The following is a 19,626-nucleotide window of genomic DNA, read 5'->3' as shown; positions in this document are numbered from 1 at the left end:
AAAGCAGGCTCGATGTAGGAAACCAGGCCACTAAGAGTACCACCCAGACACTCTCTTCTGGATAAGGCTTCCTTGGGGAGAACCCACTGATGGGGTGGAGGGAGCACTGCCTGGTGGGGGAGCACCAATGGGGTGGGGGGAATACTGGTGGAGTGGAGGGAACACTGATGGAATGGGGGAGCACTGATGGGGTGAAGGGAACATTGGTGGGTTGGGGGAGCATTAATGGAGTGGGGGGAGCACTAATGGAGTGGGGAGGAGCACTGATGGAGTGGGGGGAGCACTGATGAAGTGGAGGGAGCACTGATAGAGTGGAAGGAGCATTGGCCCAGCGGATGCATGTTGAGGTGAAAGGTGAGTGAGGCATGAACAGCCTCCAAAGGAAATCTATCTCAATCAATTGGTTGTCCCTCTGGGAGTCAAAAAGAAAAAAGCTTCAAAATAGCCTCTGCAATCAAGATGCCTGGGTGGAGAATCCCCCGCCCACTCCAGGAAGTTCCCTCCAAAGCTATTCATCAGGCCAGAGCTGTGCAAGTCATTAGTCTCCCACTTGCTCCTCACTGAGAGTCCAGGCAACCACGTCCAGGTGGGACCATCAGGCCTGTTTTGGGCAGGCGGCTCAGGCATTACCATAGAAATGGGAGGCTCTATTTGTTTTACTAACAAGAACAAAGCATCAGATGGCTGCTCTTTAAACAATAGGATCACGTCATTGGAGCCCTCGGTGTCCAGGTGACAAGCCCGGCCTCCCAGTTCTCTTTCCTGGGCCTCCCCGCTGCGGTCCGGAGGAGGTGAGCCCAGCAGGCCGCCCTCGGCCAGTCTGGCTGATGCTGAGATGTGTCACCGAGCAGCCGCCCTCGCAGATGTTTCCTGGGCTGACGGGCTGAGCAAGGCTGAGAGCAGAGGTTTTGGCACCGGGAGGAAGCCCTGAACTCTGCGTCCTGATGGTCTTCACTGAAAATGTGGGCCAGGTGCAGGAGAGATAAAAACGCCCTAAAAAGTCCTTGTTTTATTGAACAAAAGGACTTAGAGACTGAAAAGCAACACCACTTCTGTGGCTGACAACGGACTGCACCATCTGCATGACTCGCACTGCGATCTTGAGGAAAACAAAGTGCAATGCGCCTTCTCCCCCTGAACATCATTCAGGATCCCAACTCCTGTCCTACCTTCTGCAGGAAGCTTCTTCCAGTTACTCCAGTTTGCACAGAATTCGCTCTTCTCTGAATCCCAACAACACTTAAAACAACAGTAGTAGAAATTGCTAACTGGGGCTTCCCGAGTGTCCACCCTGCACCAGGCATTATTCTAAACACTCCTCATAAATGAACATAACTAGACCTCCCAACAACCTCAATCTATTAGCACTATCCTCCTTGCATGGGTCTTCATACCGCAGTATGGAGAGATTAAACAACGTGTAAGTACCTCCTTGGAAGAAAAGCTATGACAAACTTAGACAGCGTATTAAAAGCAGAGACATCACTTTGCTGATAAAAGTCCTTATAGTCAAAGCTATGGTTTTTCCAGTAGTCATGTATGAATGTGAGAGCTGGACCATAAAGAAGGCTGAGTGCTGAAGAAACGATGCTTTTGAATTGTGGTGCTGCAGAAGACTCTTAAGAGTCCCTGGGACTGCAAGGAGATCAAATCATTCAATCCTAAAAGAAATCAACCCTGGATATTCATTGGAAAGAAGGCTGAGTGCTGAAGAAACGATGCTTTTGAATTGTGGTGCTGCAGAAGACTCTTAAGAGTCCCTGGGACTGCAAGGAGATCAAATCATTCAATCCTAAAAGAAATCAACCCTGGATATTCATTGGAAGGACTGATGCTAAAGCGGAAGCTCCAATACTTTGGCCACCTGATGCAAAGAGCCAACTTATTGGAAAAGACCCTGATGTTGGGAAAGACTGAGGGCAGGAGGAGAAGGGGGTGACAGAGGGTAAGATGATTGGATGGCATCAATGACTCAATGGACAAGAGTTTGAGCAAATTAAGGGAGAAAGTGAAGGACAAGGAAGCCTGGTGTGCTGCAGTTCATGGGGTCGCAAAGAGAAGGACATGACTTGGCAACTGAACAACAAAAGTCACAGGGCCATTAGTATGTATTTGAAGCCTCACATCTGACTGCAGAGCCCTAATCTCTTACTATCTCACATGAATCAATTGACTAAGGAATTCTCTCTTTTTTTAATTCACCAAATAGTCTGGAGTATCTAACATGGCAAGACATTTGGCTAGACACCATGAAATTAAGATAGACATAAAAAAGAATAATACTTAGTTTAGAGTTTATTTGTAGCCAAAAGGAAGTCAATAGGAGCAAAATGATTATTCAACAAAATTAGATAGCGTATTAAAAGCAGAGACATCACTTAGTTGATAAAGGCCTATATAGTCAAGCTATGGTTTTTCTAGTAGTCATGTATGGATGTGAGAGCTGGACCATAAAGAAGGCTGAGTGCTGAAGAAATGATGCTTTGTTAAAAGCAATCAGCAGTGAGCATTATGTTTAAGATGAAAAAGAGAGGAGGAACTTCCTTGGTGGGCCAGTGGTTAAGAATCTGCATTCCAAAGCTGGAGACATGAGTTCAATCCCTGGTGGGGGAACAAAGATCCCACATGCCTAGGGGCATCTAAGGCCGCCTGAAGCATCTAGAGAAAGCCCGTGCAACAAAGACAAAGCAGAGCCAAAAACAGAAAAGAGAGGGGAAAATGGGGGACAAACTGAGGAACTATCACAGAGCTGGCAGGAGATAATAAGCCAAACCAGAATGAGATGGTGATGGTAGTGAAGGAGTGATGGGGAACACGTAGGGGAGGCTGAATTAAAGGACCATTTGACATGCTGCCATGTAAGGGCCCACAGAGGGGAACCCAGCTAGGCAATTGGGGAATATTGTGCCTTTAAGAGAACAAGAAATGTTATGAGAATGATCTGGTTGGCAGACAAGAAAGGGAGATCTATGCACAGTGTCAGTGAGTCTGAGTTTGAGATGAATGTAAGTACAAACAGCAGAACACTGAAAATCTTAGACCACAGCTTAGGAGAGATTTCAAAAGTCCTGAAAATGACTTAAGAGTCACTCACATAATGGTGGCAGTTATGATGGGAGACCAAGGTGAAACTTGGTCCATGAGACCGAGACAGGGAAAAGGGTACAGAAATTGCAGTAGATTTTGTTTACTATAGAAAGAAAACTAATGCCAGCTTTAAGCTCCTTGGAATCATCACATTTCCTTGTGTATCCAACGCCTTAGATCACAACTCGGTACAGAACAGGCACAAAACAGGTATGTGTGGAAGGAATATGGCTTTGTAGACTCAGGGAAAATTAGAAAAAGAATCTATTTGGACACTTGCGAAAACCTTAAATTTTGCTCCGGACAACACGCTAGTAGTAAAACTCAGCTGATGTGTGTTTCTTTGGGCCTTTTTGTTTGTTTGTTTCAGAAAAAGTTTGGGGAGCGTGCATTCATATTAGATCTAGAATCTCCCCTTTGGGGGATGGCATCAAGATTCACAGTTATGGGAGTTTCCAGGCCATGCAAACACAGAACTGAAAATCAGCGGGCTTCATGTATGTTTTTCTCCTCTAAGCCTTTGGTGATTTTCAGGTCTAAAATGTCAGCACTCCACATCCCATCTATTAAGTAGGGGCAGAATTCTAAGCCTCAACCCTGCAAAGGAACATCTTTTCAGACTCTTTGCTGGGAATTTTAGATTTTGTTCTCAACAGCAGAGTAATCATTAGATAATGTGTTTGATATTTTGTATAATCCCTTTCTTGTCAGGAATCATTTCTGTCAATTGCCTGACCTGATTAACAGAGTAAAAAGGGTGGATTCTGAATTAGGGCTCGGGCCAGCTTTCCCAAATCGAAGAAAATTCAGTAAGAAGAATGTGTGCACATCTGAGATGGGAGGGGTATTCAACAGTGACCAAGATCACTCTGGAAGCACTGCAGTCTGGTCCAGTCACGGAATTTCCATCTCAATTTTCAGGTCAGCTCTCTAAGGTCTATGTGGGGCAGTGGTTTTTCTCTGGTGGTTCTGTGTAGATCGAGGGATGTTTCAGGAGATAAACAAGGAGACAAACAGCGTTACCACAGATACCTGAATTTGTTTTTTTCTCATCAAAAGATACTCACCACAAGCTGGCTTTTTTTGTCTCGCGCGTGTCCCTACCAAAGGCACTGACGTGCATGCTCACCTAATTCTCAAATCAAACTGCTGAAAATTTAAAATTAAAGAAAAGTTTAATCCACTGTCTCATCTTTTTGTCTCTTTCTGTCCTTGTCTTCATATTTCCTGCTTCCCTGCAAAGTGAACGATAAAGTTGCCTCACCTCAGACTTATCTGTCAGGGGAAATGTTGAAATGTGCTGCTTTGGGGGACTTAATACTTGAGATGTAGATTAATTTCATTGGTTTTTCTTTTTCAGATCCAAAGGGAGATCAAAGGCCTTAACTGAGATCACCTAGCAACTGGGGAGCAAAGGTAGGAAGTAAAATTCATAGCTACTAGATCCCAGGGACACAAAATACGGGAAAATGAAAGACCACCCCCTTATTATCCTCAGCTCCAGTAAGTCACTTGAGTAAAAGATTAGAAATAATTACAAGAAAAAAATTTTAAATAAGGTTAAAAGTGAAAATGGAATTGGATTTATTGTATTTTCATATTTAGATGGGGAGCAGAAAAAGGGATTGTTCAGTGATCTACCTTCAGTCCAATTTAACCAAAATGTCCACACTTCTTCAAATCCACTTCTCTTCTCTACCAGGCGTAAGGAACACACAAATCTACCTTGCTCCTTTTCTGGTCCTTCATAGCTCATCAATTTTTTCACTCAGTGGACCCATGTTCAGTTTTACGTTTACCTCTCCCCAAACACACAAACACACACACACACACACACACACACACACACAAACCCTATCCATCTATCATGTCAAACCTATCGACACCAAAGGGGAATTTTGACCCAAAGAAGGGGTATTTTATAGAAAGTACTGTTGCAATTATATAATCAAGAATAACTGTGATGTTTTCATGAAAGACACCCACGCCTACGAGTAAATGAAAGTGAACCTGTTTTTCCACGAGGATGTTTGAAATTCTTTCAACTTGCATTCTGCTTTGGAGACCCAGGTGCAATCCACACTTTGGGGTAAAGACCCGCATAATCAAGTCGTGGAATTTTATTGGAACAGACAACCTGGAATCCTGTCCAAGGTAAAGAAAAACTTGAGTTTTCCCCTCATTCTTCAGGACTGAAGAAAGTAAAGAACCCACAGAGCAGAACTTCTGTTTCCTAGGTAGCAAATACCCCAGAGCTACTCTGAAATCCAGCGTTGGGCTGCTTCCAGTTTATAGTAAGGAACCACCAATGGCAAGAAAGAGCGCCGTCCGTTCATAATCCATTTCCAGGCATGGTGCAAGTGATCTTGTGTCCACGCCCACGTGTGCTCTCACACTCTCATTTGAGAGTGGTGAGTCAGGAGCGGTAACTTCACAGCCTACTTGCCAACAAGACTGACGCTATCAGAAGCAGCAACTTTTATGGGTACAGAAGTTTTAGCCCTACAGGCTATGGGGCGGTCTGAGACAGAAGCAAGCCCCCGTGTTGTCTCAGGACCCCTCATGCAAAAGTGATTCACCATGGAGAGTGCATTTATGACAGCCCTGTGACAGAAGGCGACATCATCCCTGCACCTGAATCTCTACCTATGCCTGGAAACACCAGACCACCTGGAACAGGCTTTGTCAACATGTGAAAGCCTCTATTCATTTGAAGAGGAACCTGGCGACCTTGAGAGTGTGGGAGGAGCCTGAGAGAATGGTAAAATCTCCCCATCACCCTTGAATTCTCAGAATACAACCATAAACACCCTTCGGGCTTATGTGGGACAAAATGTGTGTGGATTAAGGATTGTGTTGTTTGTGGATCTAAAGCAAAGCACATGAATCGGATCTCATCCATATGTGTGCTCACAAGGATCAGACACCCTCCCTTAGAATCTGCACAGTCTCAGGACTCAAAGGGATGTCACCAAGCCTAGAAGGACGCCAAGTGGTGGCGTGAGTCCAGCACTCATCTGACATTTAGAAGACAAAGGCTGGGACTCCCACTTTACCACAACCACAAGCCGCTTTCCCCTTGATGTACTCATGGATAAAGAAGATTGAATTTGTGGACTTTCAAAATTCTCTCCATGTGGAATTTTGTGGCTCTAAGTCACTAAGTTCAGCCATGTTAGTAGGACTTCGATATTCTAGGCTTGTGAATGTCTGTGTTTGCTTCTCCATCCTCAGGGGAAACTATAATTTGAGTCTGTTCTATTTCTTTTGATTCAGTTTTTATTTATCCAACCTTCTCCATTCAGCAAATATTTAGTCACACGCAAGCGCTATGCTAGATAGCAAATAATTCTTCAAAGCCTGGCATATGTACTATTTCTCTGAGTCTCCTAATAACCTTGTGAGTGTAGGCAAGTCAGACATGCCTGTTTCCACTTTTTAATAAAGAGAATAGTACTAGGAACTGATGAGAATAAATGATTTCGCAACGGTTACACATCTAAAATTTGTGAGAGATGGGAGCAACCACATCTTTTGACTCTCAGACTAATTTCTAATCCAATATTCCAAATAGCGCCAATAAAATAGTATTTTGCATTTTGAATAGAACATTATTCATTATAGAATACTCTCCATAACCTCTCAATTGAGAGCGGTGAGTCAGGAGCTATAACTTTTCAGTCAGCTTGCCAACAAGAACGACGCTCTCAGAAATTCAGCAGTTTTAAACTAGTACACAAGTTTAAAACATCTATGTTATATTTCCAAGAATCCCACAAAGCCCCATGACATGGCCCAACCAACGTAACCAAACATGACGTAAAGATCTGTGATGATGTTACGGTAAACTCAATTACCATCAGCCACAAACTCAGCTGAATTCTCACAAACTGAAAATAAAGATTTTCAATCATCTAGTTTCTAAAATATATCAGGCAACCACTGTGCTATTTTCTTTTTTCTTTTCAGTTGAAGTGTATTGAATTTACAATGTTGCCTGAGTTTCAGGTGTATAGCAAAGTGATTCAGTTATATTTTTTTTCAGATATTTTTCTCTTATAGGTTACAACAAAATATTGAGCATAGTTCCCTATACTAACACAGTAGGACCTTGCTGTATTTTATATATATATATAATAGTGTGTCTATGTCAATCCCAAGCTCCTAATTTATCCCGCCCCCTCCCTTTCCCCTTTGGTAACCATAAGTCTGTTTTTCATGTCTTACCTTTTTAAATGCCTACAATAATCTTACAAAGTAGATTTTATCCTACTTTGATAAAAGTGATAATAAAACCTCCTTTGACAGATGAGAAAAAGAAATTAAAGCTCAGTTAAATAATATACACAAGGTCACAGAGTTAATAAGTGACTGGAATGAAACTCAAACACTGGGAGGGCTGGCTGCAAAATCCAAGTTCTTCCCATAGTCTGTAGGGAGATTCTATGATTTCAAATTGATAATGTGTTTCTAGGTTATCATCAAGCAATTAATTTGACTGGTATATTTCAAGAGGCAGTGATTCTGCAGACAGAGAACAGACTTGTGGTTCTAGTCCTCAAGGGGGAAGGGGAACTGGGAGAAGAACAGACTGGAAGTTTGGGATCAGCAGATGCAAACTATTATATACGGAATGGATAAACAATGAGGTCCTGCTGTAGAGCATAGGGAACTATATTCAATATTCTGTGAGAAACCATAATGGAAAAGAATGTGAAAAAGAGTATATACATATGTATAACTGAATCACTTTGCTGTACAGCAGAAATAAACACAACATTGTAAATCAGTCATTGCCTTGTCCGAAATCAACTATACTTTGATAAAATACATTTTAAACAAAGAAAATAGTAACTGTTAGCCTCAAAAAAGGAGGTGGGGATTTCTGAAGCAGTACCTAACTTGCTTACATCTGGATGGGAAGTGTGAGGAGGGGGAAACTGGGGAAGAATCACGTTCAGAAACAGGATAATCAAACAAACTGAGGGACAAGAACTCAAGGATCAGTAAACGCCTATGGCAGTCTTATGGAAAGAAGTATCCAGCTGGCAGTGGTCGGTCTTCTTTCTTAATGCGTCACACAGCCTCCTATACTGGTAAAGTCTTCTTCAGTATATGGTACTAGTCAATTTCATTTTTGAGAGGTCAGTGTTTGAGGCCAGAAGTTTCCTAGCTGTGTTAGTCAGGATGAATAAGTTATTCTGCAGGAAGAAATTAGCCCCCAGACTCTCAGTAGCCCACCCACAAAGTTTTATTTCTAACTACGCAAAGTCTGCTGCAGGCCCAGCGTCTCTCCAGGCCGCCTCTCCTTCGGGAGGTGGTTCACGCTCCAACCTATTTCTCCAATACTCTTCTACAGCACACACAGCCTCCACGTTGCAGAGTGAAGAGAGAGGAAGCCACAGGGTCCAGTGCTGCCCCTTATGTGTTTCAGCCCAGAGGTAACACACACGACGTCCACTCGCTGTCCGTTTTTCAGAACTAGCCACATGACCTCACCTGGCAAAAAGGGGTTGAGAAATTTGGGGAGCATGGGTGTTTTCTGGAAACTGTACATGTCTCTGCCAAATGACTTTTCAAGGCCAGTACATCCCATCCCTGGCCCGGAATGAAGATGGATTTTTTTTTTTCCCCTTCGTTTCCCCGCCCCCTTCTCCATCCTACTTTGTGCCCTGGAAGGCTGAGCCGTGCACACTGCTGCCAACGCTCACCTCCCCTCAGACTTCCTCTCGTGTTTGATCATCAGGGAGCTCATACAGAAGAGAAGAATGAGGCCAAGATAATAATTCTGTTTTTATTTTTAAGATTTTTTTTTTTTGATGTGGACCACTTTTAAAGTCTTGATTGAATTTGTTATAACAATGCTTCTGTTTCATGTTTTGGTTTTTTGGCTGTGAAGCATGTGGGATCTTAGCTTACTGACAAGGAATAGAACCCACACCCCCTGCATTGGAAGGCGAAGTCTTAACCACTGGACCACTGGGGAAATCCCGATACAGATTCCTTTTTACTCCTGTGGCATCAACAGGAGCAGGACTGAGGGTCTATCATTCTCCACTTCAGCTCTCTGTGCCTGGGTTCCAGAACCCACTAGCACCCTCACGCCTCTGGGGAGGCCAACAGCCTCGTCTTATGAAGCCTATGGTGTTGTGACATTTCTTGTGCTGTTCCCACACTCTGTGCACACATTTATGAGCTGTCCTCTACTGCACTCTAACTGCCCAATTCAAGCACTCCTTTTGTTTCCTGCTGAGATCTGGATACAAGAGAACTCTGAGAAAGGATTATACATGTTAACTGTTGAGAAAGGGCTTCCCAGGTAAAAAAAAAAAAAACAAAAAACCCGCCTGTCAATGCAGGAGACATAAGAGACACAGGTTCGATCCCTGGGTCATGAAGATCCTCTGAAGGAGGAAATGGCAACCCACTCCAGTATTCTTGCCTGGAGAATCCCATGGACGGAGAACCCTACAGTGCATGGGGATGCAAAAGAGTCAGACACGACTGAGTGAATGAACGACGACAACAGTATATCGAGTGGATGGGTTTCTATAGCAGAAGAAAGTATCCATGGATCACATAATCGAAAGGTAAAATGGAGGGAAGAGGAAGACTGGAGGAAGGCAGGCAAAAGGCACCAACTTCCAGTTATAAGATAAATGCTGAGATGTAATGTACAGCGTGGCGACAGTAGTTAACCCTGCTGTGTGGTATGTATCGAGTTGTTTAGAGAGTAGACTCTGAGAGTTCTCTGAGAGGAGAATTATTTTTTTTCATTTCTATATGAGTTGATGAATAACAAACCTATCGTAATCACTTTACAATGAGCATAAATCAAACCACTTTAATATATGCCTTAAATGTATACAATGATGCAGGTCAATTATTTCTCAGTAAAACTGGGAAAATGAAAGTAACATGCTCTTGAGTGCTACAGATGCATGAAGAAACTGACGTTGCTTGACGTTGCTTCAGGAATCTGAAGGAGAGTCAGAGAGAAAGGCAATAGTAATTCCACGAATCTTCAACACAAGAGGTGGCCTGTGTGAAACCAATAAACAGCTCTTCCAATCTACATCAAGGAGACAACAGAAGCCTGTATTTGCACAAAAGCAAGTATCACATAATGTTGTGAAATAACCCCAAGACACTGAGAAGTGATGTGAGCTGAAATCCATCAGTGAGGGGACAGTAGGTGACACAGAGAAAAGTTCTAATATGTTTAAGCCTGCATATTTCCGTGATTAGCTTCATCAATAACAACCACTCTAGTTTTCCTTCCAAGGAAATGGTTCTCTAGGTCTTTTAACCCATTTTCACACCCACCCATATCTTCCCTTAATTTTATAAGCTTAAGTAAACTTTTTTTCTATTGTAGGGAAACAAACAGAAAATACCATAAAGATAAGGTCTCGACCACATGCTCTCTGGCTTAAAACAGCTCATGTAATGGAAAATGGGAAGTGAGTGTAATTAAGAACCCCTCACCTATTCCACTTTTATTTGTGACCATGAAAGGCATTCAGCTTCTGAACCAAATATATATATATATTTGGCAAATTAAATAGTGAAAAAGATTGCAAGCACCTCTTCTTTCCTTCAGTCAGTTCAGCTGGAGCCAAAGAAATAAACGTTCCTGAGGGGAAAACCAAGCACGCAGTATGGACGGTGTAGATGGTTAATAAAGTCACTTACCTGGCTCAGATTTGAATTCGTTTCAAACTTCTGTTTTCCCCACTGCAGACCCATATCCATCCACATATAAAGAATTGTTTTTCTCCTTTCTCCTTTTCAGTGACTATTTCTGAATTAAAAGGAATAAATAGATAAGAGAAAGATACTATCGATTGTATAACAGGATGAAACCTCGAGCTATTACCTAGGGTTGTTCTCTTTTGTACTCATCACTCTCTGTCCCTTCTGTTTTATTACCATTCAGGCAGTAGTAATAATTATATGCACTTTCCTGATGAGAGTGGGCTTCCCAGGTGGCACTAGAGGTAAAGAATCCTCCTGCCAATGTAAGAGACATGAGATGTGAGTTCAGTCCCTAGGTCAGAAAGATCCCCTGGACGAAGGCATGGAAACCCACTCCAGTGTTCTTGCCTGGAGAATCCCATAGACAGAGGAGCCTGGTGGGCCACAAATTCATAGGGTCCCAAAGAGTTGAACAGACCTGAAGTGACTTAGCACGCTCGCAGAGACTAGTTGCTGCTGCTGCTGCTAAGTCGCTTCAGTCATGTCCAACCCTCAGCGACCTTATGGACTGCAGCCCACCAGGCTCCTCCGTCCATGGGATTTTCCAGGCAAGAGTACTGGAGTGGGGTGCCATTGCCTTCTCCGAGAGACCAGTTGATTCAGATCAAATCTAAGAGTCAAATTCAAGGCATTAAATTTGTAAATCTGCCCTTAAAAGCCTTGTCAGTGATAAATGTATCAAAAGTCAAAACTTTTGAACACATAAACCAAAATTTTGAGAAGCAGCAGAAAAAAAAATAAAAAAGAATGCATCATAATCCTGGCTGGAATTTAGGGTTGGTAGTTCTCTGAAAAGGGCCTTCACCAACTACATCAGCACCCAAGGACAGAGGAAGAGACCTGAATCCCAAGGGAAAACTTCAAAAATCTGTCTGCCAGAGCTAACGAAGGGGCAATCCCAGAGCAGATGAATGACTGTCCAGTTTCCCAATGTTAGAGCTCTGGGAAACTGCAAGACTGAAAAAGAAACCCAGTATTGACAAGTGAGCTATACAATAGCTATCACTGAGTCAGTGACAGCTCCGTATACATGACCCCAAGTGTGAGTGAGTGAGTGAAAGTCTCTCAGTTGCATCTGACTCTTTGTGACCCCATGGACTGTAGCCCACAAGGCTGCCCTGTCTGTGGGATTCTCTAGGCAAGAATACTGGAGTGAGTTGCCATTCCTTTCTCCAGATACATGACCCAAAGCAAGCCTAAACCCAGTAAATAGAAGTAGTGGTTTTCTAGAGAATTCACAGGGTCCCCATCCCATCCTGAAGATTCCACCCATCCTACCCTTGCCCAACAACTAGACTCCGCTGGCAGTTAGCTAGTTCAAAGCCCTCTCTCCACATGGACACATTTTATCAGAGAAACCCTGAAGCAACAGCTATCTTCAGCAGTGGGAACCCAGAAAACATCTGGGTTGCATCCCAAGATGTCTGTCCTGCTAACTTATTAATAACAGAGGGGGATAACTTAAAAAAAAAAAAGCTGGATAAAATGGTTATCAGCTCCTCTTCTTTCCTCCCTAGCATCTTTCCGATGGCCTTGATTGATGCCAGATTGCCTGGCAAGGAATGGAGGTGCTATTTTTAGTTGGCTCTGAATCTGAAGGACTTTTATTTCTGCTTGTGAACCTTTATAAATATTTAAAAGAAGGGAAAAGCATGAATGGAGGAACATGTGGTCTCACGGATATCCATCAAAGCTGTCTTAGAATCAGAGATACGTATGTGTGTGGAGCTGGAGAGCTGTCTGGGGGTACAGAGCTGCATGTGGATGAATAAAAGAAAACTCTCAAAGCCTTGGAGAGGACTTCAAAGTGAAGAGGAAATCAGAGCTAATAAGGTGCATATTCTGGGCTTCTTATTCAGCTACCTTCACCACATTTGGTCATAGACAGACATGCCTACCTTCCTCCTCCTGAGAAAGGAGAAAGTCTCAGTCTAAGAGGCGATCAGGAAGTTGGGTTCAAGTGTTGGGTGTGCAAATAAAAACCAACATATGTGATGCACAGACACACAAACATTATGTGTTTGTGTGGCTGAGAGAAGAATTTCACCCACTGGGTCTCAGGATCCCCACACGTATCAATGAAATGAGGGTGAGGCTAACTTCCAAGTCTAAATTTGTGCTAGTAAAAAAGTCCTCTTCCTTCTTATGACCTTTATCCAAATTGCTTCCTTCATTTCAGAAAAATCTCAAATGTCTTGCCTTTTGTTTTCTTGTATGGCACATTGAAAAGTCAAATCAACAGGCATTTCCTGAGCGTCTGCTACACAAAGAAAAACCCCCAGTCCTCATCTGTGGGAGCAGGAAGTTCAGGGGAGGATCATGTTCTCTGGTAGAACGATGAATGGGCAAGGTTCTCTTCAGGCCCCTCAGTACCACTTCAAAAGGCAGCAGCTTCCTTTCCTTGGGGAAAGAGCTCCAATGGATCCAAGTTTTAATCAAGATTTCACCTCTCCTTCCCATCTCAACAAAACCACCAATTACATACCTACAGGGCTAGACGAGCGAGCCAGGCCAGCCACCCACCCACCCATCCCATGAATTGTTCAATAATACTGATTGAGCGCCTATGGAGCTATGTACTGAGAACATAGTCTCAAAGGTGCAACAGCCACAGTTTCTGCCGTTAGGGATACAGGCATTAAGAAATCGCTATGTTTAAAATGGATAACCAACCAGGACCTTATGTATAGCACAGGGAACTCTACTCAGTATTATGTAACAACTTAAATAGGGAAAGAATTTGAAAAAGAATAGATACATTTATGTACATATGGAACTGAATTAGTTTGATATACACCTGAAACTAACACAACATTGTTAATCAACTGTACTCCAATACAAAATACAAAGTTTAAAGAAAAGAACTGATTACTAGCTTGATAGACACTCACAGTGTACCATAGCATAGAAGCTCACAAAAGAGGTTCTAACCATCCAGTGTATAAATTAATCCCTTTACTGATCTCCTCCATCCCTGAAGGAGGCCTCAGGCAATTCTTCCAAAGCATCACAAGTATCCAAACCAGCCCAGGAAATTCCTCCAGACTTGCCATCCTCTCCAATGGCCTCTGCAAACTTCCCGTAGGTCACTTAGTTTCCCGTCTTGGATCCCTTCCTTCATCCACTCTATGGCCAGGTATTCTGGCTGCAGACCAGCCACTGTGGTTCTCGCCTGTCTTTCCTGAAGATGCTGGTTCCAGCAGCCACTTGGCCCCCATTCAGGTGAGTGCTGGCTCAACCCTGTATCCTGCCCCTGCAGCAGCCCCAGCTCTGTGATGCTCCTAGCCTCAGCCGCTCGACCTCCCAGCCCTTAGTCACTCGTGGGAGAAGGCAGCACCAAAGAGAAGAACTCGTAGGTGGTGAAATGAAGGGTGTGAACTCGACCCTTGGGGCGGAGTGGGGACTGGGTTTTAATATCCGACTCAGATATAGAACAGAAACTCTCTGCTCACGTGGACAGAACGTCAATAATTTCCTGTGGATGTGAAATGCTGAAAGGACAAATGAAAGAGATGAAAAAAGGACAAAAAATAAAAGAGACTCCTTTGGTACTCCAGAGAACTCAGATTCTGCATACCACGTGGCGTGGCCAAAACAAAAAACAAGAAAAGGAAGAGATGACTCGTGTGACGATTCATGGGACTCCTCCAAAGGACAGCATGAACTTGCACTTTCTCTTATGGAGAACATTAACGCAGTGACAGTTTGTCCGGGCATCTCTTGCTGCTTGGTGGGCATTTAGCCCAATCTGCAGGTTCACTCTTCCCCTCCAACTCCCACTCACTTCTCACCCAGCAAATTCCTACATTTCTACCAACATTGTGCATATATTGCTGCCCTTGGTAATTCTTCCCTGACCACCTGCCACAAAAACAGCGCATTTCCTAGCAACATTTCTCCTATAGCACATTATACTTTTATTGCCATGAATTCAACCCTTCAACAGAGATGTACTGCAAGCCCTGAGATGGGTTTTTGGCAGCATGGTCTCTTCCATCAGGCTGAACAACCTGGGGAAGAAACAGTGTCTTTCCTCTTGGACTAGTGTACACACCTCGTACATATTAGGCACTCAGCATATGACTGGTCAGTGCTTCCCCAGTGGCTCAGCGGTAAAGAATCTGCCTGCAACACAGAAGACGTGGGTTCGACCGCTTGGTAGGGAAGATCCCCTGTAGGAGAGCATCGCAACCCACTCCAGTATTCTTGCCTGGTGAATTCCATGGACAGAGGATCCTGGCAGGCTACAGTCCGTAGAGTTGCAAAGAGTCAGACACGACTGAAGCACTTTAGCATGCATGCATGCATACACCTGGTCATCAAATGGAATTATTTTTCAAAGGGGCTGATGGACAAGAATTGGCAGAAAGACCTGAATTGATATCTAAGGGAATTGAACTCTGTGAGCAAGATAGAACTAAATTTGATGAGTCTCTTGCAACATCGTCATTCCATTGCACTGTGCAAGTCTCCACTTCAGCACAGCTAAGCTTTCATTTCTAAGCTTCCCTCGGGGACTCCAGAAAGGGATGTAATCTATTCTACAGGCCATGTCCTCTTTCCCCTTTTGGCCTCTGATTCTTAGCATTGCAGAAATATTACTCCCTGAAATAAACTGACCTTTTGAAAACTAACTGAAATCATGCATTCCAGCTAAGGACAATGAACTCGATGTTTAACAAAATATAAGTTTCTCTGCCAACATAATGAACTTGTTGGATACTACTGTGTTCTCTTGGTTTTGGAATAAACATAAATGTGATTCCCTAATATTTGTTTTAATAAAAGCACTTTTTGTTTTTTCTACCTACCTTAGGCAAATGTTATTGAAGGTCCAGAGGAGTGCTGACCTCTCTTTTCTATCCCACTTTGAGAGTCATTAAGATGATGGAGTGCTCATTTCATAATTGTGATCACCTCCAGTGATTTGTGTCTTTTAAGTAGATTTGGAGGTGAGTGCCAATTTATTTACAATAAACGTAGAAGGGAAAACATAAGACTCTTTGCTTTGAGTCAAATTCTTTTCTTTTTTTTCTTTTTTGTATTTTAAAGTCTTTATTGAATTTGTTACAATGTTGCTTCTGTTTTATGTTGTGATTTTTTGGTCAGGAGGCATATGGGATCTTAGTTCCCCAACCAGGGAGAACCCATATTCCCTGCATTGGAAGGTGAAGTCTTAACCACTGGATCACCAGAGAAGTCCACAAATTGGTTCTTTAATCACAATGAATATAGGCACAGCGCCTAACAGTTTACCCAACTGTACTTACTGGTATCTTATATGTGAAAGTGAAAGTGTTAGTCATTCTGTCCTATCCAACTCTTTGTCAACCCCAGGACTATAGCCCACCAGGCTCCTCTGTCCATGGAATCTTCAGGCAAGAATACTGGAGTATGCAGCCTTTCCCTTCTCCAAGGAATCTTCCCAAACCAGGAATTGAACCCAGGTCTCCCACATTGCAGACAGATGCTTTACCATCTGTGCCACCAGGGAAGCCAGGTCTTATATAATCCTCCCCAAAAGGAAGGAGGTGCTTTACTATTACTATCATCATCTGTATCTTATGGATGCAGAAACTAAGATTTGGAAGCATTATATGATTTGCCAAAGGACAAACATAAAAACAAGTTTGAAAATGTGTGTGGTGGCATTAGGGGTCTGGCTCCAGCCAGACAGAACTTAGTTTGATTCTTGGATCCTCTACTTACTAGCTTTGTGGTCTTTAACCATAGTATTACAACAATTATTTAGTGCTCACCACGTGCCAGTCAATGTTCTAAGCACTTGGCATGTCTTGTATTATTGAATCTTCATAAGACCTTATGGGACCTTCGCTGGTGGCTCAGTGGGAAAGAATCCACCTGCCAACGCAGGAGACCCAGGTTCAATCCCTGAGTCAGGAAGATCCCCTAGAAAACGGAATGGAAACCCACTCCAGTATTCTTGCCTGGGAAATCCCTTGGACAGAGGAGGCTGGTAGTCTATAGTCCATGGGTTCACAAAAGAGTCGGACACAACTTTGTGACTAAACACCAACAGCAAGAGTTTATGAAGTTACCTCCCATCATTATGTTCATTGATGGCTGAGGAAACACACCAAGGGATGAGAAACTCACCCAGAATTTTCTAACTGATAAGTGGAGGGAAAACAAGATTTGAACCTGAGCAATCTGCCCACAGAGTCTGGGCTCCTAAACACTAGGAAATACTCTTTTCCTGCCAACTAAGTTTCTCTCCCTTAGCCTCAACTTTCTCCTCTATAAAAGACAGGATAGTGGTAAAGAACCCCCCTGCCAATGCAGGTTAGACACAAGAGACACAGGTTCAATCCCTGGGTCAGGAAGATCCCCTGGAGGAGGGCACAATAACTCACTCCAGTATTCTTGCCTGGATAATCCCATGGACAGGGGAGCCTGGCGGGCTCCAGTCCACAGGGTCTCCAAGAGTCAGACTGACCACACGTGGTCCCTACTGTTCAGTATGGTTACAAAAATTAGAAATACTGTCCATCAAGTGCCTAATCATGATATACTATGCCAGGACATCTTATCCCAAACCCATAAATTGGTCCATAAATAAGCTACAGAGAAAGAACAGTCCCTTTGAAACAGCATCCAAAGTTCTCTCTCCATCTATGGGTATGTGTGTATGTTTGTGTGTGTGTAAGTATGCACGCATATGTCTGGGGAAAACTATCCATAGTTTTTCATCAGACTGTTGAAAATAACCATGCCCCCCAGAAAAAAAACAGTAACACCACTGTCGAATAAGCTTGAAAGAATTCATGCATTCTGCATCGATTTTTCCATGTGGAAAATTATTTAACTATTTTCTCCAGTTTACATCCTAAGTAGAAATGCATTTGCCACTTCATCTTGCTGTTATCCAACTTTCAAGCACAGGTTATAATAGGATCTGTTTCTTTAGATGGTGTAACGGAATTTGAGAATTGAAGAAAAGGAATTTTACTGTGTCTTTGCCTTCTGTACTCTCTGCTGGCTCGATCTGGGGCTGGAGACAAGTTTTCATTAAGCATGTGTGAGCGTGTGTGTTTACATGGGCCCTGGGGGTAAGCGATGGCTGTGAGACAGGCTGAAAGCCTGGCCTCAGTTGACTGTCCTCCACTTATCCCAAAGCAACATGCATGTTTATCCTGTTCCCTAATTAGTCTTATCCTAGCAAACAGCAGACTACCACAGCAGCTTTAGGTCTCACAACATTTGGCCACCACATGGCATGGTGATTCCTTGTAGCACTTGGCTTTGTTTGTCACCAGAGAGATTGGGGGCCTCGCCACCCCACTAGAGACTGGGCCCTGATGGCCTCTGCCAGGCTGATGGTGAGAAGAGTGTGTCAGTGGCCCTGAAGCCAAAGAGCTTAGTAGGAACGGACAGAGTTCAAAACCTTACACAGTCAGAAGACAACAGAGGCATCTGATGCTAATTTATATGAGATTTCCAGAAAGTTCAAATCAGCCCTGTCCTATTTTTGGTGAAGAAGTCAGCGGTGTAATTGCAAAGCGCCTTATTTAATAAATCACCTACTCGCAGAATTCAAGAGTAAACAAATGATATACACAGCTTGAAACTGTGATCACCCCTCTTGTTTTACACTTGCTTTCTCACCTTTTCTGGTCTTCTATTTCTGCCTTTCTGTCACCACTTCTGCCACTTCCTTCAGCTGGTGCTTTGAGCAAACAGCTGGGTTTAATGAACTCTGAGTAGAACTAAATATTCCTGGACAAAATCAAACTATGACATCCCCTTGAGTAAATATTCAAGAGTTCTTATGAGAGCTCGGGAAAGTGAATACAGGCTCTTCTCCAAACCCTCTAGCTCACCCATGCTTAGCACCTTGCTGTTAGATGTTGTTTGCATTTTAACATTAAAATTAGGATAGTTCAAATGTATACAGCTCGATTCACCAGCATCTCTGAAGGTCTGTAATCATCTGTAAGTTATGCAAAAGAGGATAAAAAGTGCTAAGAGAAGAGCAAGTCTTCTACATTTGAGCTCCTACATTTGAATGAGTTTCGTTCCTTAGTTCAATTTGTTCAGAAGTCCAACAAAGTCAGCCTGGGTACCCAACCAACTCAATCAGCTATATAGTACTGTGCTGTATTAGGTTTATAATATTCTTCACACAAGTAATACATAAAAAAACAAACAAGAAATAAAGAAAACATTTTTTAATCTTACAGTGCAGAACCTTGAAAAGTACAGTCGTACCAGCTACATCACCGCTGCTTTTGTGCCTGCTTCCAGACATCCTGGGCTTGAAATAAAGAGGCTGCACCACTGTGCCTTATACAGGTGCTGTTGTTTAGTCACTAAGTCGTGTCTGACGCTCTTGTGACTCCATGGCCTGTAGCCCACCAGGCTCCTCTGTCCATGGGATTCTCCAGGCAAGAATACTGGAGTGGGGTGCCTCCAGTATTCTTATTGCCTTATTTAATAAATCACCTCCAGTGGAGGCAAATGGTTGCCTCCATTTCCTTCTCCAGGGGATCATCCTGAACCAGGGATCGACCTTGTGTCTCCTGCACTGGCAGGTGGATTCTTTACCGCTGAGCCACCAGGGAAGCCCACTCTATACAGTGTACTGTACAGTGAAGTAAACGAAAGCACAGCCATTTGTAGAGGATGCACATACCTGACCATGCACGTCAGACACACGACCTAAGTTAGAGACTGGACATACAAATGCACGTTCGCGCCTTTGAAAGTTTGCAGCTTGAAGGTTCATAGGTAGGGGATTTAACTGTGTTTTTAAACAGTATA

The sequence above is a fragment of the Bos grunniens genome, chromosome 29, assembly GCF_055505025.1.
Source record: "Bos grunniens cultivar Pamir isolate PY7600 chromosome 29, Bosgru_T2T1.0, whole genome shotgun sequence".
In the NCBI taxonomy this organism is placed as follows: domain Eukaryota; kingdom Metazoa; phylum Chordata; class Mammalia; order Artiodactyla; family Bovidae; genus Bos; species Bos grunniens.
This window is presented reverse-complemented; position numbering follows the sequence as displayed.